Source organism: Dreissena polymorpha, chromosome 11, assembly GCF_020536995.1.
Source record: "Dreissena polymorpha isolate Duluth1 chromosome 11, UMN_Dpol_1.0, whole genome shotgun sequence".
Lineage (NCBI taxonomy): Eukaryota > Metazoa > Mollusca > Bivalvia > Myida > Dreissenidae > Dreissena > Dreissena polymorpha.
In genome coordinates, this window is record NC_068365.1 from 15,799,884 (window position 1) to 15,819,488 (window position 19,605).

Consider the following 19,605-nt stretch of genomic DNA (forward strand, 5'->3'; position numbering starts at 1 on the left):
ATTATGCTGTTTGGATCTAATAAAAAATGTCCGTATACTAAAAGTTGCTTTATGTACATTCGTTTAAATTATCTACCCTAATAAGCAACAATTAGAATATTCACAGTCAGATGATTTTGAACGCATACATTTATAACTTCGCAATCTCATTCTATAAGTTAAAACAAATCTAATGATGCTGTTTATGGGGAAATAAGAAAATAAATTGACACCCATTGCGAATCGCCATATGCAAAGAAAAACATACCACGAATTAACATTGCTGTTTAAGTTTTAATAACTTTGATTTATTGTAACTAAATACCATTAAACAGACGATTATCATTCACATGATATTGTTAGTTTGTTGTTCTTAACTTATGAATAATAATTTATATAATATTGAGGGTCTGGAGCATGATTTTTTAAATATATATTATGTGGGGGAGTTTGCCGTACACTTTAAACACAATTGTGAATTTCGGAATGTGACTGGTCAAGATTAGAAAATAGACAGTATTTGCAGAGTGTGAAGCAGAATGATGCTGTCATTCAATAAGTCAGTACAATACTGATTCTGAGACATACTGAACATGACATTTTTGTACAGGGGATATGATTGTTTATGTAGTGTTCATTGTCACATAAGTAAAAAGATTAAGTGGTTTTTTTCCTAGACAGTTAGAAATATAATACTGTTTATAGAGTTCCAATGTATGTAAGTGCCAATTTGAAAATCTTCATTGTTTAAACCAGTACTGAAACAAATCGCAATAACATGGTTATTTTCGGATGAATTTAATAAAATTGAAGTGCAGGCATGACCTAAATTTCGCAAGGAGGCGGGGTGATTTGTGTAAGAAAATTGTGTTATAAGGTAAACTATGTATAGATTATCAAACAACTTAATCATTGCGGCTGTATGCGAGGTGTACACACATAAAACTCGCCCATATCCTCTTGGCCTTTCATTACCGATCCATTGCGGTGAACTCAGCATTATATATTCGAGTTAAAAAATATTGTGTTTTTGTTGCTCTTTCTTAATGTTTCAGCATTAATATAATGTCAGTTGAATATATGTTCATATGCAAAAACATCAAAACAACTGTCAAAACAATAAAAAAAAAACTATTAAGTTTCGAGGCAGAAGCACATTGTCCGTATTTATAATTTTTTCAAATGAAAGAGCAAGAAGGTGAAAATAAATAACAAACCGTTAAACGTGTGGTCGAATTTGTTGTCAATCTTCTGTGATATATAACTAAATGTTATCATGTTAAAATGATATGCATTCAAAATGATATAAGTGTATACTGATATGTTTAATTTATAGTTGGAAATAGACAATAATAGAATCGTTGTTACCATTATGTTGCAAAGTTATAAATATATTGACAAACTTTGGCCATGATATTTTTTCCCAAAGGAGTTTCAGTTTTAAAGTCAGTGGTTGTCTTTTTAAAATTTACTCGACTTTATGCATGTTCATTTGAATTCTTTTAAATGCAATCTAATATAACATAATTATAAATCATGATGTATTGAGCTTTTTTTGCAAACGTTTACCACCTCAGAATGTGTTATATTCAAATTGTATTTTCCACATTCTACTAAGAAAACAATGACGACATTCATACATGACAGTTTAATTGTTCCCATGGCGAAGACTTTTTGCCGATTTGAATTATAAACACGCTTATTGTTAAGAATTGTTCATGATTAAACAAAGCATGCATAAAGCACACATTTCAAACCTTCTCTGAAAAATAACCATACATATAAGGACAAAATTTATATTCGATTCATTTGAAATGGCTTTTTCAACGGAAAATGTGTTTGTACGTTTTTTTTAAACCGTTCCATGATATAAAAATAATATTAAACAATACATCATTTGATGTATGTTCATAATATCTGTATTAGTATTGTCATCAATCAACAACTGTGTCCTAACTAAGTTCTAAGCATGCGTTTATCATAAAATACCTAACAGCAATATCATGCAATTGATGTCAGCTCTTCATAACACATCCCCCATTCCCTAGTTTGTTGTATTATAGCTTTGAAGCTCGTACAAAAGCATGCATTCAAGCTTTCAATAATTAAACTGACTTAAGAATTGAACAAAGCATTTGGAATCACATCAATTTTACATCAAATTTACGGTTTAAAATATGAAAAATACCTTATATAAGCAGGTAACCGTCGTTATTCGGAACTTAGTGAGAGTTGGTTTTTCCGATAATAAACATAAGGTGCTAATTAAAATAACATGAATTCATGACGTTATATATTAGGATTAACACAACAAACAACAATTTTGATCCTACCAGGAACGTACAGTTATTCCCAGGACTCGAGAGTATCTCTATTAGCAAATAGCTTTCGAGACAGCTTATGTTATTAGTTGTAAAGTAAAATGAAAATGTCATTACAGTGTTGTCAATATGTGAATGTTGTTGTGACACAAGTGCATGTAACAGTACAAAGAAGACCACACAAAGGCATAAGTTGAATTTCTAATAAGGTTTTGTCGTCTGTTCATTACTAAACAATCGTTATGGATATCCTAAAATCATTATTGTACCGGAAACATAATTATTTCTAAATATCAATCGTCTTTTCAATATGGTAAATCATTTATTGAATGTCTGACAAGAACATGGACTAGATTTGCCATCAATCGATAATGTTCAAAAAGAGATTGAGAATCGTCTTGAGTATTAAACAGAAATCCCTATGGGGTACGTCTGTCGGAATTGGTTTGGTTTGCTATATTTGTTTGCTCGCCTTTCTTTTTAAAGTCGAACCATGATCTATGAAAGTAAGCTTTCGGGATTGCATAGTTAAAAACGCTTCCATATTTATTTATTTAATATCAGTATGTTCTCTTGTAATGGCATATATGGATGATATTTTAAAAATCACATTTTTAGCGAACTTCATAGTAAAATTTTCTCTTCATTACTAATATAATACTTTCTGCTTCCGAAACCTGAAAACAGATAAAATAGACTTTCCATGGCCGCTGCAATATTTACATACATATAGACGGGAGATAATAGAGGCGCGTATATCGCCAGTCTACTAGCATCAAATGCATGATAATTAATTTATATTGTTAACAACTCATCAATATTAACCTAATAGTTTTGTAATTGCATTCAGTTAAGGAGTTAATTGAAGTGGTCTATAACACTGCCGACAAATTGTGTATTAATGAGACGCTTGTTATTGGAATCAAATCGGTTTATATATCATATTAAGACCAAGTCATACAAGAACAAAGCGCTGAAGGCACTGGAATTGTTAGCTATTGCATAACCTTAGACGCACCTCATTTTTGTTTAAATAAGCGATCGCATTGAAACCATAAATTGAAAATAAACACAATCCATTTAAATTTATTGAGAGTGTGTCTAAACTCAAATGTCGATATGTATGTGTCATGAAAGGCATTCTATAGATGTTATAGATGGATGGAGATGACAATAGACAAAATAATACAAACAACACGTCCTTTTTGATTTTCTAAAAGAAAAGAAAATATGATGAAAGTTTTACATGTTTGCTTCTTACCGCTGTTGCCAACATGTACAACCATTTTTATTCAAATTGGGGCTATCAAAAGCAAACTATATACTATGGCATTGTTCTTCCTCTGCAGTTACTATTGACATCGCATTGTACAACTAAATTTACCGATGTTTTTATTTGTATTTTTGTCCAAACACGTATACTTCTTTAACAGTGAAACGGTCACTGGTTGTTATAAATGCTTTTTTTGATACAAAAGATTTATATCGTGTTTGTCGGGAGTATCTTACACAAATCCTTTGGGGAGCGATATCATCTAATTGGTTTATAGGCTATATATTGCCTGCATGGTCAATTTGATCGGTTATGTCTGGCTATACGTGGAGGTAGTAAATAATGCATTTTGTTGAAATGGTAACTTCTTTTTTGCCCTGAATGTTATACATGGTCAGTATGTTCCACTTTCATGTCCCAAGTGTTATGTTTTGGAACGTGTTGCTCATTCTATTTATGTAGTATGGGAATTATGCTAGCCTGAGAAGTATTGCAAGTATGTATAAATGAACAATACATGAATATGAGACAATTGTAACTCAGGTGTCACCATACCCCCCCCCACCAGATATCTTAAGTCACTAATAAAAGAGGATTGACAAATCGCCCATCCTTTACACGACAAAACCGACACCACTAGACGCAGCATACACTAAATAAAATGGTCACCTCATTGCAACTATTATATGTATGCAATTTTATGGTAAACCTGAGTACGTTTCTAATAAGAATTCACACTATACGTTTTTTTGATTTAGGTATCAAAAAGTAACATCGTGCTAGCGTACGGTTGCATATAAAGCAAACGTGTATGCGTTTATAGTAATTATGCGGTTAACTTTCAAGTTTGTACAACGAACTGGTATTTTTCGTTTCTTTAGTTGTGAAAAGCATATATAATTCATGAAAGAACAAAGGTAAACAGCCGGTCATGTTGTAACTGAACACGCCAGCAAGCTTGTATTTAAGTCTCGTGTAAGAACACATTGAGACAACTATTTTGCACTTAATTATAACAGCTTAACACCATTTAGCCTGTTATTTCCTGTCGCGATACTCCTCGTCAGCTTCATAATGTTTTTCTAATTGCATCTCTGGCAAGAAATAATTTGAAGTGATCCAGAACACCGTTAACAATTTGTATGTTAATGAAAAACATGCTAGGGACCGACATATGTTGGGAACCAAATGTTTAACCCTAAATACACTCTATAAACACATCGTATATGAAGCTGTGCTTCCAAACTACAATAGCAGAATAAGCCTATGAGTTTTTTTCAATATGTAAACACGGACGATAAGATACATAAATTATAGTGATGCTATTTGTGAACATGACGAATTTCGCCTGATGAATGTTGGTAAAAAACATACATATATCATACATTCATTAGTTTCAACTCCAGTTTAGTAAATTATTGAGTTTGAATCAGAACAAGTTTAGTCACGCAAGGTTTCAAAACGATATAATATAATTCTCGACCCTACGGACCTTTACATTACCTCATTCATTTTATGCGGTCTTCATCAGTAACTCCAAATTAGTCCATCGTTTCTTCTATGTAATGCTTAATAATAATATCAACATAGACTCATAAATACTAGTGAACGACAATGCGTTTTCAGTGTTGCCTGTGTCTCGAGTTTATATCGCTTCATGGTGTACTTTGTTCTATAAAGTCTTCGAATTGGTGTCAATATTGCCATTCGAGATTCTGCGAACAAGTATTTTCAAACGAAAAATACTCCGTGTGTTTTGCTCTCTGGGGCGACACGAGTTATCCTTCCAACAAATGGTGTATTTTAGATCTTTCATGATTCAGCAACACATTTAAGCGTGTTAGAGTAACATCCACAAAAGAAAAAAACAACCAATAAACAGAAAAACACCCTCCACTGATCATCAAAGGTGGGCGTTTGTTCATGTTTGCTTTTAGTATCTACCGATGTTAAAGATTGTAGATTTGTAGTTAATCATTAAAAGCATTTTGGATAGATATACTCCGATATTCAAGTAGAGCCAAGGATCTGGTGAGGGACAAAATGCTTATTGTGAATGTGAATGTTAAAGTAGTCTACACTAAGAAGGAAGGCACAATATTGATGACGACTTGAAGCAAATTTATTTAGCGATATGGCTTTTTATCAATGATTAAAATGTTTGACATAACTATTTATCGATTCAAAATGAATTCTTCTAACGACTGACACGTATGGTCGGAAAATTTACACCTTTATTCTCGTTTGTTCTGTACTCATACAATAATAGTGTCGACTAAATGTATTATTTCTATATTCATAGTTTACAATTATTAGGTAAAATACACTTCTGGTGACAATGTTCCATGTGTTTAAATCCCAATCCGACATGACATTAAACTATCTTACTCGGACAACAGTGGTGATAAGTATGGTAAATTTAATGGACATCTTTATCGCCTTTCAATATCCGTTTTTAGTCCGTTATTAGAGGCGGTTGATAGACAAAAAACGGTGGCGGATTAAAGTATATTATAATCATGTGTCAAAAGAAACAACTTTTTAAAAATGCATGATATTAGGCATTGCGCAAGAACATCTGCTTGCATTCCGATTTGTATATTGTATAATCGCAAACCGTATATATTTGTTTCTTTCTTCATCTGGTATAAACGTGGGAATAACAAAGGCTCATACGTTGCTTGGCATCTGCAGAACGCAATGTTTTAGTTTTTATTTAAATACGCATAGATATACAGCAAACTGTCGCTTTTAATATATAAAACGTTCTGAATTACTGGTCACTTATATGCGTGTTGATGAATAGATAGTGTGTTTGATTACAATTCATTTTGAACTATACATTATTTCATTGCACAGTAAATGCAGTATAACGTCTAATCACATGATAACGAGAATGTGTCCTCGATAATTTTTTTTTAATTTAGATCATTACAATATGAGTGGTAAAAAGACTCTTACAAACATTCACCTTATGATAAGTATGATTGTGTTGCATTTCAAAACAGGCATATCAATGCTTTTTCTTTAGCATTTCAGTAATAGTGTTTTCCTTTAGTTTGTTTTAAACGATTAAATAAAACATGTCTGCTGTCCATGACTTTGAAGGTTTAGTGTACACTGTTGTGTCAAACGAAAACACTCTTTTATAACTCAGAATATAATTTTGTTTCAGTAAAAAGGGTTAAGTATTTAAATAAAGAACTATAGTTTTAATGCATACTCTTTCTTTCTTTCAACTGATCATTTAACGTTCAAAACTTATGCATTTAAAAAATATATCATACATAACAATACACACATTTATTCAAATAGATTAACTTTATGTCATCCATTCTAACAAAACAAACATAATAGACAATTAATTAAAAAAAAATCTAAAAATTAAAAAAAAAACACTTTCTAATCATGTTCTTACCTACCAAATGCGATATAAATCCATGATGATAGAAATAGCAAATATTTACATCTTTTATACTTACTAAGTTAAATCGTGGATTTTCTGTTTAGCAAAATATTTAACAAGACATAACCTCATTCAAATATTATATTATACATTATGTTTGTAAGTATCATTAAAGCACAAAGTTTAAATGCATGAATTTATAGAAGTTACAAACAACATTTGTTAAATATTACTTGTTAAATATATTGCACTTTAATAGTTCATTAGTTATATGTATTGAAATAGCTAAGAGTGCATGGATAGCTTGATAAGATAAGCGTAAGTGGTTTCCCATATTCTGCACTCGGTTGAGATCATGCACTAATTTCATACAAATAAATGAGCGTTTAACCGTAAATCCACGGGATGCTGTTTTATATTTGACTTCAAAATGACAAAAATGCATTTTTACTAGTGATTTTGAAAGTAATTTATTAATATAGGTCAATGTCAGGTTATTTAGGGTGAGCAATACACTGTTGAAAATAACGAAAATAACATTAAACACTAAAATTGCTTAACTGATGATCAAACAATAAAATACAATTATTAGGAAAGATAATATTACGTTATTATAAATATTCGGATTTTCTTTTTTAGAAACATTCCATATGCCGTCTATCAGTTAGTTCGGGCATTTAAATCCTGTACATTAGTCACAAACACATTCTACTTCAATATGTGTAGTAGATCTATAGCGATTTCAAAACGCATTATTATGTTAAGACAAGTAAACAAGTATAATTTGAACATAATGTACATATTATAATAAAACACAAACAAGTTTTATTATTATTATAATGTTTGTAATGATTGATAATTTAGTTTGACATTATTCTCTTTTACAAAGTTTCATTATAGTGCCACTTGTGATCAAATTGGTTCCTGTTTGGTTTGTTTATACAATTTTTTTCAGGTTTCAGATTAAATGGCGTTAAATTAATGAGTGCGATGTATTGTCGATTATGAATCAATAAAAGCGCAGGAAATATACATTTTCTATCAAGCAAGAATATCAGACAATTGTCGATTATTTACAGAAAGTAACTCGACGTGAAGAACAAGGCCGCGATTGTTTAACAAAACAGCAAAACAAATGAAGTGGAACATTTAAAAAAAGCCGCGATATTTCTGCAGTGAACACATACGGTTCAATGTTCATTGAACACATGCAGTCTAAATCTCAATAAGTGTACGATTAAGTTAAATCAGCAAGTGAGTGTTGCAAGTGTCATACACATGAAATACGATAATAGTTTGACATGTATGCTTGAACTGACTGCCGGTGTACTTTGAATAAGATTTTGTAACTTTTCTTTTAATTTTTGGTCAAGTTAAAACTATTAAACTGCAGACTAAACATCATACAATATCCAACTACAAATTTATTAAATGATCTTGTAGCTACCTTATAAGTATAGTTAAAATTATTATCATAAATAAAATAAATAAAACTAAAACAATGACTTGTTCATTATATAATACTCAACTTCTTTAAGCAAAATATCAAACTTTTAAAATTATTCTTAATTAAAACCGACCAAAACCAATACACGACACGAGGTAAACTAAATACTAAGTATAATAAAAAAAATGTTATATATGTTTGTGATTGCAAGATTCATTTAAAAATATGCAACACGAAAACAACATTACGTGCAGAACAATTGTTAACATGCATTATTTCCATGCGTTAAAACTATATCTACAAAGGTTCTCAAGTACAACAAAGTAGCATAATACAAAATCGTGATTGTTCTTGACCTAAAAAGAAACAAAATTGCACACGGTAGTTATTTCGTTTCATTCAGGCTTCAAGACAGTGCGGTATAATGTGAGCCTCCATCCCGTCCGGTTGGATCAAGATTTGCGTAATGACTGCAAGCAGCGTCCGTTCTAAAATATTAGCATTAACAAAAGATAAATACACATAAAGAAGACTCTAAGCAGGTATATGTGGATGCCACTGTATGCGATACTTCGCACTTGTTGTGTTTAAACGATATGATTTAATATACAATAGCATACGATTTGAAAAAAAGACTTATACAATTCATTGTAATGAAATATAATCTAAAAGAATCATATTTGCTAACAAATAAAGTCTTACGATTTAAGACAAAGTATCACATATTGTGTTTTATAAAAGTTAAAAAGTGACCTGTGACGAAGCGAGTCTGTAAGGTCATCTGAATCGGAAACAGCACCTGAAAATATGTGTATGTTGCCTTTTGTAAATATTGCTTAATGATCATCAGTGAAATTAATCTTCGATGTTTCGGCTTAACATATTTTGTGTAAATGTATACTGAAGAACTTCGATAACATAAACTAATCGAGACCTTCTTTAATGGTCATAGTATTGTATAAAATATGCCAAAAATAGCATGGTGAATTATTAAAAATATTCCTCTTGCAAAAGCGAGTGTCATATGTTGGGGGTACTTATTGCTAAAAGAATCCCTTGTTTGCTTCTTTAAGATTGAGCTTCTAGTCAGCTATTGTTAAAGGACTGATTTTCATTCATTGAAAACCATAAACATTACCCTGTGCTCGTTTCAAAATCATCGAACACGCAGATTGTTTGTAATTGATGGACAAGTGAAGTCAATAACTTATCACTGGCGTTCACTGTAACTTATTTGTTTACACAGTTCTTCATTTTACTAAATAACATACGCGCATTTGTAAAGATAAAACGGATACTGTCTACGAACAGAAAAAAAAGCCAAAAAATAACAAAAGAAAACCATATTCTGTAAAAATATGATACGCTGTTGGGTTGACCTCTTACCATGAAAAAGATTTATATCGGCTAAAGGCTTAAAACCACCATGCACTTGCGCTGTTCTAATGGTGTTGCTGCATTTGGTGAGTTTACTCGGTATTTGGGAAATTGTCTTCATGTCCACTGTGTGTGTTGGCATTGTGTTGTCTTGGTGCTCAAATGTATTAAATTGGATGACATTGATGACATTGCTGAGTTCAGTTGGTGACGAAGAAGCAATATTTTCGTACTGTACTTGTGGGCAATTTTCGTAGTCTTTTTGTGCTGCTATTGTATGAATTCGGTTGTTGTCCGTTGTGCTCGGATAATTAGGCACCGGTGAACAGTCTAAAGTCAAATCACTCGGTGTTTCCTCTATTTCATGATAATGAACATGTGCGGTCTCTTCTGTGATTGTCTCTATATCACTCAGTATAATCGTCGAGGTTTGCAGTCCTGCTATCGTATAATCGTATATGTTAGTAACATTATAGTTCGCTTCTACTAAGAACACAAATGGAAAATTATCATTTCGTTAACATAGTTTTGATAAAATTTAGTATATCTTTGTTTCATGTACATCATGACCTTATATGAAAAAGGTTTGCGAGATATTTGTATCTATAAATTTCTCACAGTACGTACCTATTGAACGGGTTTTTATTTTCCAATAAGTGCATATTGACGCATTGGTTCCAATTACAATTGCTGCACCAACAACTGCCATGATGATAAGTACTTGTTTGTTGGACAATGCTGTAAAGAATATGACGTACACATTAGTTCATTATAGTTGTACTTTTATTTTAGCAGTCCTTGTCCGGAAGTTAAGGTACACAATACTAAATATATATTAAATAATAAATAGTCAATTTCTTGTGTTATATACGTTTTTAAGATAAAAAATGTAAAGAAATAGCCACAAAACGAATCTTAACTGTGTATTTGACATGAACTCAGAAGATTGTTGTCTAGCTTCTTTTACTTGTTAATCTAACTTTGATTTATATTCACTTGTGCACTCAGTCACTTAACTAACTTTCAAATCATAGTTGCTAGCAATGTAGCTATGATAACAATTAGAATTCAAAATTATTTTGTCTATTAAGGAAGCTAAAACGCAATTGGGTCTATGTTAAACAATTAAAACACTAATACTAGTTTGATGTTCATGTAAGCTGAAAAATACACGACCAGCTCAAACTTAACACAAAGGCTATTAAAATCGGTTGCTACAAACGATTCTTTGTTTCGGTGTTTTCGGGACTTTTACAACACATTGACATTCATAAAAGTTAAGTCATAAATTACAATATTCGACATTTTTCTATCGATGTGTTTCGTTGCAGCGGAGTGAGTATCTATGAAAATTATTGTTATATTAAGTTTGCGGTTTAACACATGCACGAACATTTAAACGTTTGTTTGCATCTGATAACTAGATATACAAGTAGTACACATTAACCAAAAATAGCTAAACTTTATGATAGAATTTATGCATAAAAGCATGTTTGAAGAAATAAATTATGTTTAGTTTTTACTCAACATCTCTTAAACTGGTACACTTATATTTATAGTTGAGTAATACATTACCTGATTCGTCATATTTCGATGCCTTAGTATCGCTTATATTCGTGGCAGTGGAAATGTGTCCAATTACAGTTGTGGTATATAACGTAAATTTCATTTTATGTCACTGTCAATGTACGTGTATTGGAACTAGATATAAGTGAATTCAGAACATAGTTGTTAGTAATATTAATCGCGAACTGAGAATAGTATTATTTGAATATTAATCACGAATTCAGAACCCACATGCTCATATTGTATATGCCGATATTTATATGTGAGTTTTTTTGAAGCCATTTGATATTACTTTTAATTATATAAATATATATTCAAAAATATCACAACGCAAAGCGCCAATAGCAACACGATACAGAACAATACAGCGGAAATTTATCGTGAGGAAACTGATACCAAAACTGAGAGTTAGTCCTGTAAGTATAAATATGCATCCTTTCATTTAATCATGCTACTGTATTACAAAAACGCAGTACAATTACCAAAGTTACTTATTTGGGCTTTATAAAAAATATAGTTACAAGACGTTGATGATGGGAACACATAATATTATACTGTTTAATATGTGAATATAACGTCTTTAAACTATTTGCAGCTTTAAATCCATTATATTGATATACACATATTTCTTTCAGTTTTTTTTATCGATTGTCATTCCGAACGCGACAAAAAGTTTCTCATTTAAACAAAAACCAGTTCGAAACGAAAAACGGCGATACAAATATATTACAATACGACGTTTACCTCACCTGGGTAGAAACCCATTATTCTTTAGCAAACTTAATACCGACTTCTTTAATTAAATACATAAACAAAGTATTGCATTATACCAATGCATGCTTCTATTTCACCATATAGTTCATTATAAATCAACTTCTATATTAACACATCCCAGACATCGACAAGTATTTGCGCATACTGATGTTATGTTACACAATACATTTCGTTTCTGTCAGAGGTCTCCAAACAGTTCCCAGCAACAAGTTATTTTTGCTTCATTCAATGAATAATACAAAACAAATAATAATCACATAGACTTATTTTGGATAATTATTTTTTATTTCAAATGTTAGGAAAGCATTTAACACTGGGACCATGACTCTATTCATCATCATTCATTGACCGGTTTGGACATTGGAGGAAATAAGGGTTAACGACACAGTGATCCTCCGCCAGACAGATCTGTCGTGGGCTGTTTCGCGAAGCTCATCCATGTGGAGGGACGTCCACTCTTTGCCATCCTCTATCAAGTTTTTTTTCCTTACGGCTTCTACGACGATCTAGCTCTGACATGCCGTTCAGCTCAATCTTGCACAGTAATTCGTGCCATATTTCGTTTACAAACCAGGTCAGCTTTCGTCGTTTGGCGGCTTCAAGAAGGGGTTCTTTTGGATCAACAATTGCTGCTGTCGTTTTGGCTATGCGCTTCGTGAAGAAGATAATTGCCTTCGAAGGTCTGTATCCTGCGTTCTGTGTCTCGCAGCCGTACACTAAACAGGAGTTTTCGAGATACTGGTAGAGTCTGTACTTGGTGGTAAAGTTAATAGAGCTGCTACTCCACAACCTGCTTAGTCTGGTCATCGCTGCACTCGACATGGTAATTATTTTGCGGAACTCAGCGGTACTGCTGCCATCATTGGACAGGGTTGTTCCCAGGTACTTGAAATTGATCTCCTTTTCCAGCTTCTCGCCGTAATAATGTGTACACTGGTTTTGTCCTTGCACTTCACCATGATCTTTGACTTCTCCGTACTAATCTTTGTTCAGTATTCTCTTGCTCTTTCAGAGAGTTTGTTGGTGAGATCTTGGTGTTTGCTGCTGGTGCCGCCCATGAGGTCAATGTATTCAGTGTATTTCAAGTCAGAGAAGGGTCTGCCACCGATCGTGATTTAAGTGGGGGGGGGGGGGGGGGGTCTTGGAGAGTCTCCTGCGTTTTCTTCTCAATGACGCGGTATAGAGGACATCCCTATCGGGCGCACAAGTATTTCCTTAAGAGGTCACCATTTTGTCCTTTGAGAAGTACTGTGTTGCATTTCCTCAGAGTTCTTGGATGAGTTGTACCAGCTAATTGTCCAGGTTGAACGCTCTCAGAACTTGCCATAGGTAATCACAACATACATATAAAGCTCAGCTAAAGACGGTGAAAGTATGGAAGGACTCACGTTTGCATTGCAGATGTTTTTGAATGATGATTCCAGCCTGTTCCTCCACTATCACTTCCTCGGCCTTACTTTCAATCGCTTAAGGATGATGCTGAGCGTTACTTAGCTGGGATGGCAGTTGATGATCTAATTCGTCTTACATGTGACTATGATGTTTGTTAAATGAATAACATAGAAATGTCTCGGTGAAATTCACGAATGGATTCACGAAATGGACAAATTGGCTGGCAGTAAAGGAAAATTTATATATGTAGGGGATGAATTGTGTTATGGAATATAACTACATAAACTTCGTATATTATGATGCGTTGACGCTAGAAAATGATTGCGTGACGTAATTTAAGAATTGACTGCAATATTGAAGCTCTGGTTTGATAGCATAACCATGAAGGGTAAGTAATCTTATGAAATTCACCTGTGTATTGTGGCATTACGTATTTGATTTTATACACTTAACGCCAAAACTGTTTTTTGTGTTTTAACAAAGTGTTTGTTCATTATGATTAAAAAGTCAATTTAAAATGTGTTTACCCCCTAAAGACAGGAAAAGACAACTTAGACCCCAATGGCATGATTTAAACAAACATAGTACAAAACTTATATAAAATTGTTCATGCAAAATACAACTCCTAGTTGCTTTATTAAAAGAACGGTTCATTTGTAAATTAAGTTCATGATACATATGTTATATATTTTATATCACAACTGTGGAGTTGCAAGTTTTGACCACAGGGACATGATTTGAAAAGTCTTTGTAGGATATTACTATCGAATGGTATATACCACAAATTAAAGCTCACAGCCTTTGGTATCATGAACGGATATTTTTAATTCGTCATACTAAATATTTCATACATCATGTTAAATCTTGGACCCAGTCAGTGTTGCCCAAAGGGTTGTAATCTAAACAAACATTAAAAGCGACCATTACATGATGTTAAATATTAAATATCAAAGCTCCGGTTCTAATGGTTTTAGCGAAAATTATTACAAAAAATATTTTAAGTCTATAAAACTCATGTGACACCAGGGGAATGGCCAGTTTTGACAAAAGGAGAAAGATTGACAAATATCGAACAGAACCATTGTGGGATGTTTTGTACCAAATATCAGAGCTTGAGTTGTGTGCTTTCGGAGTGGTATATATTCCGAGTTATATTTTATAATTCTAAATTCTACATCTTGTGGCCAATTAGGCGCGGTCAGTTTTGACTGAAAGTCCATTATTTAATGACACGTTACAAGGCAATGCTACGATGTTACATCACATATATTAAACCGATAACCTTTGCGGTTTCAGAGAACAGTGTGTTTTAAATGTATAGGTATAAATCTTTTTATTTGAGTAATAAGTTTGCGACATAGAATAATTTGCTATAAGTGTATACGAAAAAGTAGTATAAGAATGGGTTGGTGTTATGTGATTATTTGTTGGTGTCATAGAAAACATAGTTGGTGTAAAAGAAGATATGTAATTATGATATAAACAGACCAATATAGCTCAAGAGAGAAGCTCTAGAAGGAAACTTAAAATGTAAGTCCTTTACAGACCCGAACAATAAATTGCATATGGATGTGTGTTGCAAGATTACTTTGTCCAACCAAATTACACAAAGGGACGTTAATTAATAAGTTACGCTTACATAACATGACATTGTATTCAAAAATGACTTCAAAAACGACTGCAGTCTAGATTCGTTTGATATATAATTTGAAATCAATTTAGTTGCGTACTTTGTAACTTTATTAATTTTCAAGTTGAAGTTACTTGTTTCCGGCTCTGATACAAATAAGGATACAACATTCTTATTTATAAAACAATCATGAATTTTTGTATAATAGTCTTCCTTTCATGTCAGCTGCAAAGACACACTGAATAAAATAAAAACACCGGTTTGTCAATACCGGTTGGCTTCAAACGAACCTTTGTTTCTAGGTTTGCGGCATTTTACATAGCATTGACACCTATCTTTTTTTTATTTTTCATATGAGTTTTAGCAGGTGGATACCGTCACCGAGTGTATAAGGCTTTTGTTATCCAATGTGCATTTCAAAATAAATAAATCAAAGAAACTTGATAAGATACAGTTACATGTATTGTTGCATGTTGCACTAGATATCGGCTGCATCGGACATATGGTCAGTCATCGATTTATTTCTTAAGAAGGTACTGATAACCTATGTTTTTAAACTCATCTGAATGTTGGCTGTAATAAACTTTAGTTTGAAATTAGCTTAAAATAAAAGAGTTAAGGTTATTCAAGACAATACAATAACGTATTTTACAGTCAATTTATATGTTAACAGTTTAAGCCATCAACTTGTGAATGTTTGGAGATATAGCTTAAGAATTATTTTGTCACGCGCACTGAAATGTCATGTGTCTTTGGAATATTGTCAACGCGAACAATTGCTTCCAAAATCTACATTCCTTTTTTATTTTATACAAAATATCAAGCGAAAATGTTTTGTATCCACTGACAGACAGTAAAAGCGCATTGAGATACTATATCGAAGATTCATCGAAATTACGAAATTTCTGTTATAAAATTCTTATCTGAAAAGTATATGGTTCTTATAATTGAGATTTACTACCTATACAAGTGGTACATGTAAATGTACCATAAACACATCATCTCATAAAATGTACATGTGGTCCATATTTACTGGAAATAGCGTTTGTACTTTTTGGATAGCAATAAAGCATCAACACATGTTTGAATGAGCGAAACACGTAAATGTTTTACCTTGCATTTCTTTTACTTAAACTTTTAGTTGAGGTATACGTTACCAGATTCGTCGTTATTCGACGTGTTTGTATTGCTGATATTTGTGGTCATGGAAGTGGTTTCTTTTTCAGTTGTGGAATAACTTGCTGTGAAAATGTTAATAGTTCTAATTGTATTGGCATTAAACAAGTATAAATTACAAACGACTACACTCATATTTGGCTTATAGAAAGTATCTTTTGAAGATATTAAGTAATTATTATCAAGTGACAATTTAAAAACAAAATGTAGATAAACTCAATGCATCGATACATAACAACGAACACTGGTGAGGAATACGTGAACACAATAAAAAGAGCTATCCGGAAAACAAATCTAAAAACACGTTAAGAAGTAAAGTATACGTAAGTAATAAGTTTGTTTGAAAGAGCAGAATTATTATTGTGCCTTACCATCCATTGCCAGAACTGTTACATTGTTGTTGGTTAAACGGGTACTATGTGTAGTTTCCTCATCAGGGAATTTTTGTGTAACCGATATTGTTGTACAGTCGCTGTTGTCTACCAAACAAAACTTGATAGTGTCTACAATACGCTCTACAGCCACACCGTTCTACAGTGTTTACAGCAAGGTAATGATTCCTATCAGAATGAATTTGTGTTAATGACACAAATACATACACAATATATGTGCACAGTAAATATGTAAATATATTATATACGTGAACATTAAAGTGTTTCTGAATATGTTTACAAACAATAAACGACCATGACATAGTTTTTTACAATGCACATATAAAATTTATTATATATTTTTGTATTTAATACCAATTAATATCACCCATAAGCGTATGCTTCCATTATATTAATAGTTTACACGATAATATCTGATCATTTCCGAGTCACATGCAAACGTAATTGTCACGAAAAATCTCTGATACAAACATGAAGATGTAGCCAGTCATTTTGTTGATCTGTTTACATTTTCTATAAAATAAAAATTATCATATAATACGCAATATGTATGTTATTTAAAAATCATCATAGTTTAAAAAACTGTATACCACGTCCTTAAATGAGGTGAACGCTCGCGCTCTTTCATGGATTGTTCATGTACTTATCAAAATAACTGAAATATACGAACACAGATTGTTTAATGTTTAAGAACTGCAATACGACATTTTATGTTTTGCACCTTTTCAAGTGTCATCGTATTCTGCATCAAAAATCATCAAAGTTTAAAATTAAAAATAATTAAGGATTCTCAGACATTCCAAGTTGGCAACCATAAATGTAACGCGTATGCTTTACCTCTGCTCCACAGTGATATCTTTGTAGCGTAATATAACCGCTATCGTATATACATTTAGACCTACTTATCGTAGTTTTAAGCACATACTCGGAGACGTGGTAACAGAAAAGTCAATTGCGCGTTTGAATTCCTAGCAGCGTTGTGATAATACTATGACATATGTACACAGCTGGTATACTAAGTTCATATATATACCAAAATATACACGCATTGTCAACGGTTTACTTAACGAATGAAGTCTTACATAGACATACGTTTCAGTGAACGTGTGTTATTAACTGTAACATACTGGTTAATAAGATCGTATTGGCTAGCATGTTCATGCTAATTTTATTACAGTTGTAGGTTCATCAAACCAAACTGTGAGACAACGTGAACGTGAAGCGAACTCGATTTTGAGTGACTAAATATATTCAAGAATAATCTTTTTATAAATATCGCACGCAATAGTGTAGATATAAATTATAATCAACTCGATCACGATTATATCTGCCGAGGCATAAGCTGAGATTGACACATTCTATTCAGTGATTTCCAATACGTTAAATCAGCCTTTTATGGTGTCTGATTTATCTGTTGGTATACCGAACTAATAAACAGGGACTTATAAATCCGCTCCGGTTTTGTTCCAAAGTTTTTAAATAACAAGAGACATCATATGTTATATGCAACTGTGACGGATAATGCCCACCATGTTTAAAATGTATACTAGGTTTGCAAGAAAACATTTCATGGACCTATAGTATTTAAAAATATCTCACCTCCTTCAAGAATGACCTGATCCGATTGGCTTAGAGCGCTCACGCGCCCATGGAGTATTTTCCGCCTACTTTTTTTGTAATATATCAGAATAATAGGCTCTGCCCGTATCGCCATTAAATAATTCTAAGCATTGCCTTGCTTTTCTCTTTAATACCATTTATTAATATTATATTTATTTATTAATTAAATAATATTACTCTTCCAGAGACGGAACTACATTTGATTCATTTAAACGGCAAAAGGTCAAAGCAAATAGTTTATTGTTATGGAGCTTATAGTTGTAAACGCTTACCTTGCCTTGGGTTTGATAATGTCACACTCTTGCTGTAAAAACCGGCTCTTTTTGTACATTGCCATCGGTCGCATGTGTTAGCACTTCCATCATCCGATATGTTGCAGATGACACCAAAGGAATTTATACATGCACACTGCATTGATTTTATAGTTATCCGATGGATACCAATGCAATCAGTTTTATTGTATACTATTTTAAACATTAATTGTAGTTCTTGCTCACCGTATAAAGTCCTGTAAAAAGTCCATAAAGTTGTTCCGTTACTGTCAACATTATCACTGCAGTTCAATTCAAATTTCGAGGAACTCAAAACTCTAACGTAAAGCCATGGCTCTGAAGAGACTGAAATATACAATTAAGTCAATATACAATACAATATACATGACCACGTAACAGCGCAGAATAACAAAACATGACTGAATGTCATATCGACTATACTAATTACATATTATGTATTAATACTAACATATTGAACACAAGTGTTTAAACGTTAATGCAATCATGAAAAGTACAAGCAAAACAAGTTTGAATAATAATACATTTATATATTTTCCCTCTGTGTCTGCTTTATTGTGTGCTTTTGTCGGTGGGAGCATACAAATGCATGCTACCCAACGGAGGATATTTAACGTATCTTAAATTCTTTTAGTTATCGGGCACTATACATTTTTGGACAACCCATTGTCTCCAATTTTTTGGACAGTTTGATTGTATCAGAGTTCTACAAAACTGTTCATCCGGTGATACATAACACATGCGTGTTTTACTACCTAATGACGAAAATAAAAATTGCGGACGAATGCAACAAGTCATTATATCGTAACAATTTCTTGTTTGTGATGCTTATATAACGAATATGGACAATGGTGTCACCTGATAGCTTGACGATTATGCATTTGAAATGATCGTAGTAAGTAAATAATAAGCTCACAATCATTTCTGTAAGATGTCAGGCGGAGAAAATTATTATAATCCCA